Consider the following 16848-nt stretch of genomic DNA (forward strand, 5'->3'; position numbering starts at 1 on the left):
GCATCATATGACTTGTGGGTACTAGTTGTATGATGGGGTATGGTTTATATACTTTTGGTCGTATGATAACCAATGTTGGTTGATAGGTTGGAATAGTTTCTAGAATGGGTACGACTTGGTGGGTACTAATCGTATGGATGGTGACAGGTCGTATGGCTTGGGTTTTTCCTTTACTTAATCTAAGACTTAGTAACTTAACTTGGATCTTAGTATGAATGGATCCCTATGAGCCATAAGTTAAGGTATGAGTCATACCATTCACTCAAATGGTAGACAATGTTCAAACTTTTTTTATTTTATTCTACCAGGGATATAGTTTAGGGGTACTAATCGTATGGTTTAGGTATAACTTGGTTTGGTTAAGTCCTACGGTGGATAGTGTTGGGTCTAAGGGGGAGTCCTACGGTACGAGTGGTACCCACCACTCATATTGAAGGGTGCAATTATTATGGGGTAGTTGTAACATCTGATGGGAATTTTATGTAGTTTAAGTTGGGGATAATTCGGACATTTCCTCACTTAACCTCATAAGGCTCCATGACTTATAACTATTTTGGGACATCATTTACCCTATTATTCTAATCTAAAATACTTAGAAACTCCCTTGAATTCTCTCTAAGGCTCTTAGGCTAAGGAAGGCTAGGGTTTTATCTAAAATATTAATTTTGGGCTTGTACAGATATTTTCTCTCTAATATCTTCATAATCTAAGGCATATACTCCTCCCTCATTGTTAGTTCCAACTAAAGGCATATTTTATACAATGTTTTCATGGCATGATTATTGTTTGGTTTAGGGACTTTCAAATATATATTTGGGATTTTGGTTATAAATGCTTAGTTATGGTGTTCATATTTTTACTTATGGATTTACATGCTTTAGTATTGGTTTGGATAATTGGTTGATGGGAATGGTTAATTATTAATTGGAATTGGTTTTGGAAATACTATGCCCCCAACATGTTTGATAAAATGCATATGAGAACGTTTTTACTATATTAATGGACTTTTAATGGAACAATTGCAAGGTATGGTTTTGTAATGGGACCCTAAATGGTTTAAATAGTTTGGAATGGTTAAAATGGTAAGTTTTGGTGGTCATGGTTATGATTAATTAAATTTCCTTATGGGTTACAAGGGAATCCCCTAACTAAACATGTTAATGAACAACTTGTGGATACATGGGATCCCCTAAGAAAATATAATAATGGAATAATTATGGGGTACACAAGATTTCCCCAGGTTAACTTGATAATGTGATCCATGCGTACATAGTAATACCTATACATAAAAAGGTTGGCTAAGGACATTGCTTGCAATCTATAGTTGGTATGACGATACCACTACTCAAAGCCCTAGTTAATTGTAATGGCATAATGGTTTGGTTGGATGGTAATGGTTTTAATTCGGCAATAATGGTAGAGTGTCATAGCTAATCTTAAAGGTGTGAGAGAAAACACATGTTTGCCGATATGAGGGTTGGTCATAGCGACCTTATATGATACTATGAGGTACATAAGAATACTCTAAGTACACTGTACATATGTATCATGAAGAGCGAAGGATACTTGTGAATCCCTTACTTTTATAGTAACTTTGGTTAATGCAGATACACTCATTGAGGCCCATTTAGTGGGTTACACTGGGCCCATATATCTCATGGGTGGTTCTAGAATGATTAAGCTACACATACCCAGGTTAATAGTTTTAAAGGTATGCTAAACCTGGCTCCCTTTCCAAATATAGTTGTGTATATATATGTGTGTGTGTTTGGTTGTATGGATATGGCTGGTTTACTTGATTTCACCATGAGTTCATGCTAGCGTTCACCTGTTAACCTCTCTTCGGATGGCTATATCCCCACGCAATGCAGGGATCAACCGATTTACTCTTCCTACTTAGTGATTGGATTCCGGATCAGCTATTGAATTAAAGTAGTGAGCTTCTACATTCCAGGAGGCTTCATTATATATTATGGATGTCCTTACATACTTTGGCCATATATGGATATTAGTTTTGGCTATGGTTCGGTGCATGTCCTAATTGGATATTGTTTTTATTTTGGTTATAGGTTTTGTGTGACTACTATGGGTTAAAAAGGACGATGTTATTAGTGGTTCTAGATTAGTATTGGTATTAGTATTGGGGTTGATACTGTTGGATTGAACTTATGATTGTTCCATCCTTTTATGTAATATTATCGATAGTAACTTGGTTTTTATATTAGTTTGGTTATGGTTGATGGATGGTAAATGATGGTTGGAATTGTTTAGATTGGTCATGGTTATAGACCTATCTTAAGGTCTGGAATTGGAGTAAATGCTATCTTATTATACGTTTAAAATTCATCTGACTTAGGGTATGCTTATTTGGAGTTTAGGTTGGGTAATAAGGGTGGTCCCCGATCTTTGATGGACTTGGGATGCCCATTACGACAATGCCTTAGTTTGATTTATGTCAAGTTTGTATCAGAGCCTTAGGTTCATGGTCAATTAGGAGTCCACAAAGTCGTGTAGCGTAGAGTCCCTTTTAAGGGTGTGCAGCGCACCACACTCATGAGGGAGAGGATACAAAGGATTTAGGAATGTTTCACTTTCTTGTTATTCTATTTTCAAGATCAGAGTCTAAGTCCTAAAATATTCTTTAATCCTTGTTCGTTCATTTTTTAGATCATGCCTCGCTGACTTGAGATGCAAAGTAACTCTTCTATCCCAACTGGAGACAATGTTGAAGGGACACATACTACTTAGAGGATCCAAACTCGGTCTAGGTTCTCATCCCTGATTGTTTTGGAGTCCCACTAGTTTCTACTAGTCCTTCTTAGGGTGAGGTGTCTAATACATAATTTCGTTAATTGATTCAAGTTATTTCTGAGTTGGTTGCTGCTCAGGCTGAGTAAGGTACATCTAGTGTTTCATCTGTTGAAGCCACAAGGGTTAGCCAGTTTATGAAAATGAATCCTCCTACTTTTACTGGTGTAAAGATGAAGGAGGATCCTCAGGGTTTCTTGTATGAAATATAGAAAATCTTGGGTGATGCAAGCCACAAATATGAAAGGGGTGAATTTTGCTGCTTACCAGCTTAAGGATATAGTGTACCAATGGTACGAGGAGTGGGATAGAGAGAGAGGTAATATAGAGGAATTTACTTTATGGGAGATTTTCTCTAATGGTTTTTCTAGTTTGCTTCTTTCCTTAGGATTTGAGGGAAGCGAAGGCAAAGGAATTTTTTTAATTTGAGATAAAGGGGAAATGTAGGTTAAGGAATAAGCCTTGAAATTTCATCAACTATCTAGGTTTGCTCTAGAATTGGTGTCTAACTTGAGGGACAAGATGAGAAAGTTCAGTTCTGGACTATCTCGAGATTTGATCCTTGGAAGCAAGACTGCATTGCTAATAAGGATATAGACATTTCTAGGTTAAGGGTTCACATACAGTAGGTGGAGGAGAAAAAGAAGAAATAGGCTAAGTTTGGGGAAAGGCAGGTTAAGAAGTTCAGGTCATCTGAATATGGTGGTGCTCAAGAGTAAAGTGGTTAAGATAGTGGTAAGTGGATAAAGAAGAAGTGGGAAAGTTATGGTTCCTTCTCTTCATCTAGTGCACCTTACCTAAAATATTCAGGTGATAGGCGTCAATAGGGTGGTGATAATTTCTAGGAATAAGGTGCCCAATCTCAGGCAACTATGGCTCAATCGGCCTCATCATGCCCTCTTTGTCAGTTTTGTTGTAGGTTGTACATGGGTTTCTATGATGAAGGAAGGGACAAATATTTCAAATATGGTCAGCCAGACCATATGCTTAAAGACAGTCCGATTAGTAAGGGTACTTTGGGAGCGAGTAAGGATCTGGTTGCTTTATCTTTTACTCCTTCCCCAAAGCATGCTATTTCTACATGTGTTTCTGCTTCTGGTACCGGCGCAGGTCAAAATAGGTTACATTCTCTTACTATTCTACAGGAATCTGAGACATCACATGATGTTGTGACTGGTATGTTACAAGTCTTTTCTCATTACATATGTTATTTACTTGATCTGTGGTCCATTTTCTCTTATGTGACCTTATTTTTGGTTATGTATTTTGATTTTGATCCCGAGGTTATTTTGGGAACTTTTTTTATTTCTACCCCAGTAGGTGACTCTATAATTGCTAAAAGGGTCTATAGGGGGTGTGTGGTATCTTTTGGTAATAAGGAGACTTTAGTGGATTTGTTTGAACTTGATATGGTGGATTTTGATGTTATTTTTGGGATAGATTGGTTACGCTCTTGTTGCACATCCTTTGATTGTCAAACATATAAGGCTGCCTTTAGGTTCCCTGGTGAATCGATTAATGAGTGGGAGGTTGGTTCCCTAGCTCCTAGGGGGAGGTTTATTTCTTATCTTATAGCTCAGAGATTAATATCAAAAGAGTGTCTTTATTATCTGGTATGGGTTAAGGATTCTAACTCGGAAGGTCCTTCTCTATAGTAAGTCCCGGTGGTAAATGAGTTTCCTGAGGTCTTTTTGGATGATCTTCCTAGTCTTCCTCCAGATAGGGAGATTAATTTTTTTATTTATTTGGCTCTAGATACCCATCCAATATCTATTCCTCCTTATATAATGGCTCTGGCTTAGTTGAGGGAACTCAAGGAGAAACTTAAGGATCTTTTGGATAAGGGTTTCAACCATCCTAGTGTATCCTCGTAGAGTGCACCGGTGCTATTCGTGTGAAAGAAGGATGGTTCCCTACAGATGTGAATTGGCTATCAATAATTGAATAAGGTAACGGTTAAGAATGAATATCCTCTCCCAAGAATAGATGACTTGTTTGATCAATTGCAAGATGCCAAATTATTTTCTAAGAGAGATCTTTAGTCTAGGTATCATTAGCATAAGATTAGGGAGATGGATATCCCTGGGATGGATTTTCATACGATATGTGGGCATTTTAAGTTCTAGGTTATGTCATTTGGTTTGACTAATGCCCCGGTGGTATTTATTGATTTGATGAACAAGGGTTTTAGGTAGTTTCTAGATGTTTTTGTCATTGTGTTCATTAATGACATCCTGGTCTATTCTAAAAGTGAGGTGGATCATGCTAATCACCTCCGTATGGTGTTGCAGACCTAGAAATAGCGTCGATTGAATGCCAAATTCTCTAAGTATGAGTTTTTGTTGAACATTGTAACCTTTCTTAGTCATATTATTTCTAGTGAGGGGATCATGGTGGATCCATAAAAGGTGGTTGTGGTTAAAATAAAGACTAGAACCACAACTCCAATCGACATTTGGAGCTTTTTGGGTTTGATTAGATTTTATAAGATGTTCGTGGAATATTTCTTGACGATAGCTACCCCATTAACTAAGTTGAATCAGAAGAGGGTAAAGTTTTTTTGGTCAAATGCTTGTGAGGGGAGTTTTAAGAATCTGAAAGATAAGTTAACTTCAGCTTCAGTTTTGACATTGCCTGAAGGCAATGAGGGGTTTGTCATTTATTGTGATGCATCCCGCGTAGGACTTGGTTTCATTTTGATGAAACATGGGAGTTGATTTCCTATGCTTCCAGGAAGTTGAAGGCACATGAGAGGAAGTATCCTACTCATGATTTAACAATTTTAGCAGTGGTTTTTTTGTTGAAAATATGGCGGTATTATTTTATGGGAGTATGCGTGGACATCATTTCTGATCATAAGAATCTATAATATGTCTTCACTCAAAAGGAGCTAAATCACAGGCAGAGAAGATAGTTGGAGTTTCTCAAGGACTATGATATGTGTCTTCACTACTACCAAGGTAAAGATAATGTGGTTGTTGATTATCTTAGTAGGTTTTCCATGGGAAGTTTATCTCATATGGATAAGGAAAAATGGGAATTGGTGAAGGGTATTCGCCACTTGGCTTATCTTAGAGTGTCTCGCTTGGACTCTGAGAAAGGTGTTGTATAGTACAAGAAGTGGTTCGGTCGTCTCTTGGTGCAGAGATCAAGGAAAAAAAAATTCTAGATCCTCTCTTGATAAAAATCTAGGGTGATGTAGGTGGGAAAAATGTGATGGTGATCGAGATCAGTGGTGATGGTACCTTGCAGTACCAAGAGAGGTTATGTGTTCCTGACACTGATGGTTTTTGAGAAAGGGTATTGGATGAAACGTATGAATCATGCTATGTTGTTTATCCCATTTCAATGAAAATGTATCATAATATCAAGGAGATATATTGGTGGAATGGTATGAAGAAAGATGTGGCTAATTTTGTGGCCAAGTGTTTAGTGTGTCAACAAGTGAAAGTTGAGCACACGAGGCCTAGCAGCTTGTATCAAGAGATTGATTTGCAAAAATGGAAATGGGAGGTAATAAATATGGATTTCATTACTGATCTTCCTCAGTCTCAAAACCAATTTGATTCAATTTGTGTCATTGTGGATAGGATGTCAAAGTCTGCTAACTTTTTACCGATAAGGAGTAACTTTTCGACTAAGGATTATGTGAGGCTGTATCTTCATGAGATTGTAAAGCTGCAAGGGATACCTATGTTGATTATCTGCAATGCAGTACGTAATTTTCTTCTCACTTTTGGCAATTTTTTAGAAAAAGTTGGGGACTAAGGTTAGTTTGAGTACTGCTTGTCATCCTCAAATGGATGGTAAAGTAGAGGATAATTCAGACATTGGAGGACATGCTTCGTCCATGTCTGATTATGGTTGTAGTTAGGTCAAGCTTCTACCTTTTGTAGAGTTTGCTTACAATAATGGCTATTATTCTAGTATTGGGATGACCCATTTTGAGGCATTGTATAGTAGGAGGTGCAGATCTCCTATTAGGTAGTTTGAGTTTGGTGAGGCAGATATGTTCGGTCTGAATTAAGTTTTTTAGGCTATGGAAATGGTGAAGGTGACTCAAGATAGGCTTAAGGCTGTCCAAAGTTGCCAAAAGTCCTATGTGAATGTAAGGCATAGAGACTTGGAGTTTAAGGTTGGGGATAATATGTTCCGAAGGGTATCTCCCATGAGGGAAGTGATGTGGTTTAGTAAAAAAGGGAAGCTCAGTCCCCGATGTGTTGGTCCTCATGAGGTTTTGAAGAGGGTTGGAAATATAGCGTATGAATTAGAGCTTCTTTGTAGTTTGAGCTCCATTCATCCAATTTTTCATGTCTCTGTATTGAGAAAGTGTCTTGGTAATCCTTCTTCGGTGGTTCCCTCGGAAGGATTGGGCATCTCAGATTCTCAATCTTATAAAGAAGTCCCGATTGAGATATTGGAGCGGCACGTTCATTGGTTATGTACCAAGGATGTGGCCTCGGTTAAGGTTCTATAGTGGAACCACATGGTGGAAGAGGCTACATATGAGGCAAAAATGAAGTCCAAATATCCACATTTGCTTTCTACTCTGGATATTCATGTGGAAGGTATGTGTTCTTGATCACGTCTTTGTTTTCTAACTTGGTTAAATTTTGAGTTTGATGTTTGATAATACAAATGACTTGTTCTTGTGTTTGACCTACCCATTTCATCATTTGGGGATGAATGAACCTAGTGGGGGAGACTAAAACACCCTAGGTTTGGAGCCTTAGACAATTTCCTAGATTTCTAAATTCTGGAAAACATATGACTTGAGGGTACCATTCATATAATGGGGTAGGATTGGTATGCTCTTGGTCGTATGCTAACCAGTGTTAGTTGGTAGGATTGATTCATTTCTACAATGGGTACGACTTGGTGGGTATGATTCGTATAGATGGTGATAGGTCATCTAGTTTGGATTTTTTTCACTTAATCTATGACTTAGTAACTTAACTTGGAACAGAGTATGGGTGGCTCACCATGAGCCGTAAGTTAGGGTATGAGTCATACCATTGACTCATATGGTAGAAAGTGTTCAAACTTTCTTTGCTTTTATTATGTCAGGGATACAGTTTAGGGGTACTGATCGTATTATTTAGGTACGACTTGATTTGAGTAAGTCATATGGTGGACAATGTTGGATCCAAAGGGGAGGCCTAAGGTAAAACTGGTAGGTACCACTCATACTAAAAGGTACGATTGGTATGGCATAGTCGTACCATCTGATGGGAGTTTTAAGAAGTTTAACTTGGGGGTAATTTGGACATTTCCCCACTTAGCCTTTCAAGGCCCCACAACTTATAACTCATTTGGGACATCATTTACCTTATTATTCTAATCTAAAGCACTTCAAAACTCTCTCTAATTCTCTCTAAGGCTATTGGGTAAAGGAAGGCTAGGGTTTCATCTAGAGGATCAATTTGGGGCTTGTACAGGTGATTTTTCACCATCATCTTCATAATCTAAGGTATATACTCCTCTATCATTGTTAGTTCCAACTAAAGGCATGTTTTATATAATGTTTTCATAGCATGATTGTTGTATGGTTTTGGGGCTTTCAAATATTTATTGGGGGTTTTAGTTAGAAATGCTTTGTTATGGTTTTCCCATGTTTTATTTACGGATTTATATGCTTTAATGGTGGTTTGGACAATTGGTTGTATAGGAATGATTAATTGATTTAGGAAACATTATGCCCCCAACATGTTTGATAAAATGCCTATTTGAATGTTTTTACTATAGTATTGAACTTTTAATGGGAGTATTGCATGGTATGGTTTTGTAATGTAACCCTAAATGGTATAAATGTTTGGAATAGTTAAAATGGTAAGGGTTAGTGGCCATGTTTATGGTTAATTAAACTTCCTTGTGGAGTATCAGGGAATCCCCTTAGTAAATATGTTAATGAACAACTTGTGAGGTACATGGGATTCCCTCAAGAAAATTTAATAATGGAACACTTGTAGGGTACACGGTATTCCCCCAAGTTAACTTTATAATGTGATCTATAGGTACATGAGAATCCTTTTATATAAAAAGTTTGGCTAAGGACATTGCTTGAAAGCTATAGTCGGTATGATGATACTATTACTCATAGCCTGGGTTAATAATAATGGTATAATGGTTTAGTTGGATGGTAATGGTTTTAATTTGGCAATAATGGCGGGGTGTAATAGCTAATCGTGAAGGTATGAGTCAAATGATGGACATTTGAAAGTCATGTTTGTCGACATGAGGGTTAGTCATAGCGACCATATATGATATGACGAGGTATATAGGAATCCTCTTCGATTCATGTGGATACATGCATCGAAGATCATTCAGGGTGTTACACTAGACTGATATAGCCCGTGGCTGGTTTTGGGATGGTTAAGCTACACATACCCAGGTTAATGGATTTAAAGGCATTCTAAACCCAACTCCCTTTCTCGTTATGGTTATATATATATGTATATATCAGTATGGTTGCGTTCATTTGGTTGGTTTACTTGATTTCACTGGATGGCATTATTTTATCCTTATCATGAGTTCATGCTAGCGTTCACCCGCTAACCCATATTTGGATGGCTGTATTCCCACATGATACAAGAACTTGCTATTATACTGCTGCCGAGTGATCGAATTTGGGATCCGCTATTGGATTGAAGGGGTGATCTTCCATATTCCGAAATTCTCCATTCCATATTATGGATGTCTTTATATACTTCGGTCTTTTCATGGATATTGTTTTGTATATGGTTGGGGGAATGACCCAACTAGATATTGTTTTTCTTTTGGTTAGAGATTTTGTATGACTACAACGGGTTTGAATTGGCAGTGTCGGCAGTGGTGCCAACCATTGTATTGGCATTAGTATTGGGGCGATACCGTTGGACTGAATTTATGATTGTTCCATCCTTTTATGTTATGTTATGGACAAAAACTTGGTTTTTATATTGATTTGGTTATGGTTGATGGTTGGTAAAAGATGGTTGGACTTGTTTGGATTGGTCATGGTTATTGAAATATCCCAGAGTATGGAATCGTAATAAACACTATCTTGTTATGCCCATTACAACAAGGCCATGGTTCGGGTCGTGTCAGCTGACTACGTAGTTCTAAAACTTAGGGACGGCTACTAAAGGTATCATTCCTCTATTAGTGGGTAAGCATTCATCCCTAGTTCTCTCAGTGCTAAATTGTACTCCCAACTGAATTGACATTGGTATTGATTTTAGTTAACTAGACTCATAACTAATAATTGCTCAACATAAATATGATAATCTCAATATGATGATAAAATCATCATTTGAATGACTTCAAACTTGAAAAATTTAAACATGTGTAAAAATATAGGTATTAGGTGCTCATACCCACCAGTACTGAATAACACTTTAGTACAATAACATCAACAGAATCTTGTAAGGAAATTCATGATTCGTAGACCCAAAACATAGTATTTCATGAAAATAGGGTAAAGGGTTTATACTTTAAAACAAGGGATTTCTTAGGACTCAATGGGCGGAAGGAACCCACTGATTAATATACCGTATACCTGAGTTGCTTGAATTATTGAAGAAAACTTGGAATTGGAACCTTGAATGGTGAATTCATTGGAGGAACTTTCACTTTTTGTGTTCTTAAGAATGAGGAATAATTTTATGTTGTTAACAGATGAGGAATGGGGCAAATAATTCCCCCTCTAGGGTTTAAAATGTCAATTGGGAGTTTAGGGAGAATGAAAAAAGACCAAAATTCCCCTTTGAACCTTAAATAAAAAAGCAAGATTTCACATCCTATCTGGCACAGAGGCTAATCTCTGAGACACGACATGTATCACAGAGACTAAACTCTATGACACGTCGTGTATTACGGAGGGCCAGTCTCCATGATACAATAAAATCACGGAGGCATTCTTCCTCCATGGTCCAAAAACAACCCAAAACCCTTCCAAAAATTCTGAATCTCTCCTAGATGACCTTTTTAACATCCCTGAACATATTTCAGCTCATAAATCAACATTTAGAACTCGAGAAGGCCAAAAATTGAATGTTCAAAATATTAGGGTATTAAAAAGGCCGTGTCACTTGTACTTAGTTTAAATTAAATGGCTTTGGAACTTCTAAGCATTGGGTGAATAGCTAGAAACTCATTTAGAATTTTGCAGGGTGTTACAATAGCTCCCACTTGGTATCATTCATCCCCAAATAGAACTATCTAAGTTGAGATACTAAATAAACTTAGATCATGTAATTAATACTTATAAACTGAATCATGATTAAGTAACTGAATCTAAAACATGATGCATGGAATGGACTAAATTCATGAATTTATGCCATGACAGTTGGATAGTTGAGATAGAAAATGAGAAAATCAATTTAAGGGAAACCATTACCTCAAGATGAATTTGAATTCGTAAAAACTGATGGGAATACATGATTCGCATATCTTCTTATAATTACCAAGTAACTCTCTCAACAAACTAATTTCTCCATAGAACCTTAACCAAAGGAACTTTTTTATTCCTCAACCTATGTATCTGACGGTCAAGGATCTCAACTGGTACTTCTTTGTAGAAAAGGATATCTTTCATATCCGCACTCTTTATGGGAACGACTGAAGATGGGTTGCTAATATATTCCCTTAGCACATGGAATACAGGATGCACTAATGCTAACTCTGCAGGCAACTCCAACTCATAAGCTACCTTTTAGAAATGACTCACAATCATGTATAGGCCAACATAGAGGGGACTAAGCTTCCATTTCTTACCAAATCTCTTTATCCTTTTCATTGGTGAAATTTTCAAATAAACTAAGTCACCAACAACAAGTTCCAGATCTTTTCTCCTCACATCTGCATATGATTTCTAATAACTTCAGGTTGTCTTCAGCCTTTCTCTAATTAACTTAACTTTCTCCATCGCCTCATACACTAAATATGGCCCTATCAAAGTAGCGTCACCTACTTCAAACCAACCAATAAGAGATCTATACCTCATTCCATAGAGAGCCTGAAACGGAGCCATCTGAATACTAGAGCGGTAGCTTTTGTTATAGGAAAACTCAATCAAAGATAAGTGGTCATCCCAACTACCTTTGAAGTCAATAACATAAGCCCTCAACATGTATTCTAAGTTCTAAATGGTCCTCTCTACCTGACCGTCTGTCAGGGGATGAAAAGTTGTATTAAGATAAACTTGGGTACAAACACCCTTCTGAAAAGCCTTCCAAAAATAGGAGGTAAACTGTGTACCTCAATCTAAATAATGGACATTGAAAACCTACGTAACTTTATAAATTCCTGGAGATAGAGTCTTGAATAATCCCTAGCTGAATACGAATTATGAATAGACAACAAATAGGCTGACTTGGTCATTTTATCTACAATGACCCAAATTAAATCATGTTGATGACACAAACGAGGTAACCCTATCACAAAATCCATGTTCACTATTTCCCAGTTCTTTGTGGGGATGCTAAACTCCTGAAGCATACCACTAGGACTTTAGTGTTCAACCTTAACCTATTGATAATTCAACCACCTAGCCACAAATTCCAAAATATCTTTCTTCATACCATTACACCAATAGATTTCTTAAAAATTACGGTATATTTTAGTAGCCGTTGGGTGGATAAAATATTGTTCATATGCGCCTCTGCTAATTATTGCTATATTAAAACCATCCACACTTGGAACACATTACCTGCAATGACAATGAAGAATACCATATCCCCCTTGGGAGAAAACTTTAACCTTCTAATCTAAACATGTCTCCTTCAACTTGACTAAAATGGGATCCCTGTCATGCTTTTCTTTCACTTCGACAACTAATGAATATTTCAAACCATTTTGAACCCATATACTACCTTCAACCAAATCAACCTGCTGAACACCTAATCTAGAAAGTTGATGAACCTCATGGACTAACTCCTTCTTATCCTCCTTAACAGGTGCAACACTTTCCATAGACAATATACTAAGGGTATTAACCACTCTATTATCTTACTCGGGTGATACAACACACTTATATCATAGTATTTTAATAATTCAAGCCACCTTATCTGACAAAGATTTAGGTATTTCTATGTGAAAACATATTGTAAACTCTTATGGTCCATAAACACATCAACATAAACTCTGTAAAGGTAGTGCCTCCGAATCTTTAAGGAAAAGACAACTGTTGCCAACTAAAGGTCATGGGTCGGTAGTAAATTCTTCTCATGGGTTTTAACCACTCTAAAGGCATAGGCTATGACGTTACCTCACAACCTCAACACACAACTAAAGCCAAATCTAAAACCATCACAATAGAATACAAACCTATCCGACCCTCTAGTAGTTTCAATACTGGAGCAGAAGTTAGTTGAGTCCTCAACTACTAAAAACTCTTCTCATAAGAATATAACCACTGAAATTTAACTTTCTACTAAGTCAAACGAGACATGGTAGAAGCAGTAGAAGAAAATCCTTCAACAAACCATCTGTAGTAACCATCTAAACCCAAGAAACTCTTAATATTTGATGGAGAGATAGGCCTAGGACAGTTTCTCACTACTTTGGTCTTTTGAGGATCAACTCGAAAGCCGTCACCAAAAATGATGTGACCAAGGAAATATATTCATCTCAACTAGAATTCACACTTGTAAAACTTAGTGAATAACTGGTGATCCTTAAGGGTCTACAATACAATCCTCAAATGGTCTGCGTAATCACCTTCACTATGAGAATAAATGAGGTTGTCATCTATGAAGACAATGACAAATATGTCCAAGTACTGCTTGAACACCCAATTCATCAAGTCCATAAAAGCTACAGGATCATTCTTTAGTCCAAAAGACATAACTAGAAATTCAAAGTAACCATACCGAGTTCTGAAGGTCGTCTTTGGGATGTCACATTCTCTAACTCTAAGCTGATGATAGCCAGATTTGAGGATAATCTTTGAAAAATATCTTTCACCCTGAAGTTAGTCAAATAAGTAATCAATCCTAGAAAAGGATACTTATACTTGATTGTGACTTTGTTCAACTAACGGTAGTCGATACACATTTGAACGAACTATCTTTCTTACGCATAAAACGAATTGGAGCATCCCATGGAGAACACTAGGACTAATGAAACCATTATCTAAGAGGTCTTTCAATTAACAGTTCAATTCCTTAAGCTCAGCTAGAGCCATTCTATAATATGGAATTAGATAGGTTGGGCATCTTGGAGGAGATCTATTATGAAGTCAATTTTCCTCTCAGGAAGAACTCCAGGAAGATATTCAGGGAATACTTTTGGGAACTCATTCACTATTAGAACTGTCTCAAGACTCAGAGTTTCAAAATTTGAGTCTTTGACTTGGATGAGATGGTAAATACAACCCTTGAATATCATCTTTCTTGCCTTAAGATAGGATACAAATTGACCTGTAGGCACTGAAGTACTACCCCTACATTTTATGATAGGTTCATTAGGAAATTGGAATTTTACTGTTCTATTTCTACAATCAACTGAGGGATAGAACGAGTGGAGCTAATCCATGCCGAGAATGATATCAAAATCAATTATCTCTAACTCCACAAGGTCAACAAAAGTGACTTTTTGAGGCACTATGGTTGGGTAATTTTTGTATACTTCTTTCACTGTAATAGAACTACCTACTGTGGTAAACACTAAGAAAGGTTCTGCTAAGATTTTTGGATTGACGCCAAAATCTACTTCTATATAAGGATTAACAAAAGAAAATAAAGATCCAGGTTCTAATAATGTATAAACATGAAGATGGGAGACATGTAACATACCTGTGGCCATATCAAGGGAACATTCTGGATCTTTTCAAGTTTGGAGAGCATAGAGTCGGTTTTGACGCTACCAATAGTGGCAATAGAAGTGGCGCCCTCTAAGTCGGGATACCTACTAGATCTGATTAAAAGTTAGACTGACCTTGTTAAAAAAATCCTTTCCTTTCTGAACAGCCAGTGGGTAATCCTTGATTTTGTTTCCTGGCTTGCCACAACCAAAACATATGTCACTGCCTACCCCGTACTCTCTCTATGGTTTGTACCACATCTCCTACAAAGCGTATTGGTGCAACTACTATTTACCCTACCTTAGGACTTAAACCCTAGAAGTTTATCCCTATCATCTTACCTTAACTTAGTCACTAGCATATTATCTGAAGATGGTCTGGTGCTGATGATTTCTAGCAGGACTGTGAATGATTCCCACCATCAGATCTTTGTTGTGAGAAGTTAATGATACCGATTATGGACCTCTTATTCTTCTTTTCCTTTTCATTGGTCTACTCTTCCCCAATTAACTAAGTATGGACCATCAATCTAGAAAGGTCCATTTCCTTAACAAACATAGTTGTTCTGCACTCCTTAACCACATCATTCAAAACCCAAACACAAACTTACTCATCCTTTCCCTAGAATCAACCACCATAGTCAGAGTATACCTCGCCAACTAGGTAAACTAGAGTGAGTACTCCTTCATACTTATGTTACCCTGTTCCAGATTTATAGACTCTTACACTTTCTTCTCCCTTAACTCGAGTGGGTAAAGCTATCTACGAAGTCCATAGAAAACTCCTCCCACTCTATAGGCCCTACCTCAATCCCTCTATCCTCTTTTCACTGCTTGATAAAAGTATGAGCTACTCTTTTTAATTTGTAAGTAGATGAATACACACTCTCACTAAAAGTAACACCAATTATGTCTGTCATTTTCTGTACACCATATAGAAACTTCTGCAGATCCTCCTCATACTTGGATCCAGAAAACAATGGAGGATTTATCTGAGTGAAGTCTCAATTCCTAGTAGCTACCATGCCCATTACTAGAATGGATGGGGTAATAGCCTGCTGGTTATTCTAAGCAGTCGTAGTCTAGGCTGCAATAGTTAAAGCAGTCCTGAATTAGACATAAGAAACATGTTCATTCAGAGGGTCTTCCTGAACAGGTGGTTGTGTGGGATGATCCCTGTTCCTTCTTCAGTTATTTCTTTCAAGAGGCATTTTCTATAAATAGATAAAGGAAGAGTTAGAAGAAGGAATTCAATAGATCTCATGATCTTTCATGTGACATAAATACTAAAAGAAGTGAAACTTTCCTAAAAGGTCTTGTAGCCTCTTGACCATAAGTGTGGCACGCTTCATACCAATGCACAAGACTCTACTTAACGATGCATTCATACACCCTAGTGCACATAAAAACATTTGGTTCTGATATAAAGATTTGTCCTAACCCAAGGTTACCCCCTAATCATAATATAGTGCTTAAGGCCATAAGTGAACCCAAGCTAACCCATGATTTGGTACCTACTGTGAGCACTAAATAAAATAATAATACAAGCATCATATGTAAAATTTAAACTAATAAGAAATCTATCAAAATGAAATATGAAAACAATATCAAACTTGTCTGAAACTATTAATAAAACTAAAATAAGTCTGAACATTTGAAAGCCTTTAAAACATGAGGAGTTGATGGGACAAACCCCCAACTAACTCTGACTAACTAAAATAGAAATACTAAAAATAACTATAAATAACTTTTCCTGGATGGATAAGGACTCACAAAAACTGCTACTGAGTGGTACTAAACTGACTAAGGGCAATCGGGACACTGAGGGTCATGTTATAAGACAATATAGCTTAAAAGAGAGTAACTGGTCAGTACTTTAAATGTATTGGTAAGTGAGATAGGGACTAACTGAAATACATATGGATATCGAACATAAATGCATGAACATGTAAGACAAATGCAAGATCAAGTAAATCATGTAATAAAGTAATCTATAAATCTAGTTGACTAAATAGCTAATAAACTGAACACTTGTTTATGCAAACCTCAGCTGATATAATCTGAACATAGAACTAAAACTGTGGGAGCAATTATGTAATTGGATGCCCCAATTTAAGCTTATCGGGGTCCAACCTGTAACCCCAGTTGGAAGGGTGTCAGTACCTTGCTATTGTTATTAGCATTAGCTATATGGATCCACTAATATGATGTCCCGAAAGACTAGGGTGTTAGTCCTCTACTGGCGGATGACCCTTAAGA

This window comes from Capsicum annuum, chromosome 4, assembly GCF_002878395.1.
Source record: "Capsicum annuum cultivar UCD-10X-F1 chromosome 4, UCD10Xv1.1, whole genome shotgun sequence".
Lineage (NCBI taxonomy): Eukaryota > Viridiplantae > Streptophyta > Magnoliopsida > Solanales > Solanaceae > Capsicum > Capsicum annuum.